At 45.7% G+C, this 2,373-nt stretch overlaps 1 protein-coding gene across 1 annotated transcript in view; it reads left to right on the top strand.

The window, feature by feature from the left end:
- Positions 1 to 1,272: 1,272 nt before the first annotated feature.
- LOC111813543 overlaps positions 1,273 to 2,373 on the top strand; it is a 16,235-nt gene continuing 15,134 nt past the window's right edge. The window contains exon 1 of the mRNA XM_023704596.1: positions 1,273 to 1,283. The gene's annotated coding sequence lies outside the window, so the exon portion shown is untranslated. The remainder of the gene's footprint in view (positions 1,284 to 2,373) is intronic.

Raw genomic sequence — 2,373 nt, 5'->3', positions numbered from 1 at the left:
AAATAAAAATAAAACATTAAAAAAAAAAAAAGAAAGAAACATGCCCAGCGCCAGCACTGGAAGGTCCTCCACGAACCTCATCCCCTCTCAACAGATGGGATAGAGTGATTTTTTAAAAATTTATTTATTTGATACAAGGTCTTGCTATGCAGGTTGGACTCATAGTGATCCTCCTGTCTCAGCCTTCCTAGCGCTGGGATTACAGGCATGTGCCACCACGCTCGGCTTGGGGGCCAGCACGGCATACGGTACCAGGAATCAAACCTGGGTCCTTGTGTTTGCCAGGCAGGTGCTTCGAGTGCTGATCTATCTCCCTGGTCCACCTCTCAACAGACGGGAAAATCAAGTGTATCCACAGGGAGCGGGGGCAGCGGGGCCTTGCAGGCCTAGGGCGGGTCTGTCTTCCCCCTGGTAAACAGAGTGGTCAATGAATAGATACCAGGTTCAAATTTGATTAATTGTGTGCCCCTGCTTAAAGGCTGTGAGTGTCCCAAGACTTGATTTTGTTTTCCTCTCTGTGAAAAAGGAGAACTCAGGCTGAGTTCAGCTGTACTGCTGGCTACAATACATCTAGCTTTGGTTGGTTAAAATCTACTGCTTGGGGGCCAGGGAGATGGCTCAGAGAATAAGCGCTTCCCTGGCAAGCACAAGGGCCTGAATTCAATCCTCAGTTCCGCAAAAAAAAAAAAAAAAAAAATCTACTGTTTGGGGGCCCTTAGAGCTCTCCAGGCCCGCCTGTCAGTCCTCTCCCACATTCCAGCTCCAGAAGGAGTCATGTTGTGTCCAGGGAGGCCAGCAGAATGTGACCCTGGTAACCGGGCAGATCGTTGTTGCTGATAAGCTGGCCCGACTGACGTCTTACTCTGTGGCGGTCTCTCCTGGGTTATGAATACAGTTAAGCATCTCCTACCTGAAATAGTTGGAACCAGAAGTGTTTCAGATTTTAGATTTTTGGGATTTTGGATGAAACCTAAGTCTAAATAAAAAATTAATTCATGCTTTAGGTACATATAATCCAAAGGTAAGCATTTTTATTTTTATTTTTTTGTATTTTAGGAAAGGGTCTACAGGGTATTCAGGGTCTGACTACTAGATTGGACTGTAGTGATCCGCCTGTTTACAAGAGCTGGGATTACAGGCATGTGCCCCTATGCCCAGTCTCAATTGCTGTCTCAGAGCGCCCTGGGGGTGGGGCCAGCAGGCAGGCCCAGGGATCAAACCCCTGGCCCCTGTGCCTGCTCGCAGGCGCTTTAATCCGCTGAGCTATTTGGCCAACACCAAAGGTAATCATTTTAAAAAAATTATCTATTTATTTATTTGGTACAAGATCTTGCTATGCAGCTCAGACTCATAGTGATCCTCTTGTCTCAGCCTCCTCTGCCAGGACTACAGGTATGTACCACCATACCCAGTTTTGGCATCCAGGGTTCCAGGGCCAGCATGGCATGCAGTACTGGGGATCGAACCCTGGTCCTTGCATTTGCCAAGGAGGCACTTAGACAGCCAAGCTATCTTCCCAGCCCCCAAAGGTAATTTTTAAACTGCTTTCTATTTTATTTATTTATTTTTATTTATAAAAAACGGCTTTTATTTTATTTTATTTTTATTATTTGGCAGAACCGGAGATTGAACTCAGCCCCTTACTCTTGCCAGGGAAGCGCTTATTCTACTGAACCGACTCCTTCTATTTTTTTTTTTTAATTTTTCTTTATTTATTTTTGTAATATTAGGGAAGGGTCTACAGGGTGTTCAGGGTCTCACTACTAGATCGGAGTTGTAGTGATCCACCTGTTTACAGCCTCCCAAAAGCTGAGATTACAGGCATGTGCCATCACGCCCAGTCTTGAAATGCTTTTTAATAGTGCGCATTTGTAGTATGAAGGTAGTCTTACACAATACTTTAAAATAATTTTTTGCGTGAAACACAGTGGTTTTGATTTTGATGTTTTTGTTTCTTGATTTTGATCTTTTGAGGCAGGGTCTCACTATCCGGGATGGCCTCCAACTCACCCTGCCTCAGCCTCCTGAGTACTGGGCTTGTAGGTGTGTACTGCCAAGCCCAGCTTATGAAGCAAAGTTTTGTGGTGTGGAATTTTCCATTTGTGGTGTCGTATCAGTGTGCTAGAGGTATTGGATTTTGGAGTTTTGCAGTAAGGATGCCAACTGTTGGGTGGAACTTGTTAGCTGACATCTGCATAGAGTGGTCAGGCAACCTCTCAATGATCATGGTAAGAAGAAGGAGGAGGAGGAGGAAGAGGAGGAGGAGGAAGAGGAGGAGGAGGAAGAGGAAGAGGAGGAGGAAGAAGAGGAGGAGGAGGAAGAGGAAGAAGAGGAAGAGGAGGAGGAGGAAGAGCAGGAGGAGGAAGAGGAGGA

Source organism: Octodon degus, unplaced genomic scaffold (genome assembly GCF_000260255.1).
Source record: "Octodon degus isolate 3935 unplaced genomic scaffold, OctDeg1.0 scaffold00197, whole genome shotgun sequence".
NCBI classification, from domain to species: Eukaryota; Metazoa; Chordata; class Mammalia; order Rodentia; family Octodontidae; genus Octodon; species Octodon degus.
Note: the sequence above shows the minus strand (reverse complement) of the source record. Positions and strands in the feature narration are given on the sequence as shown.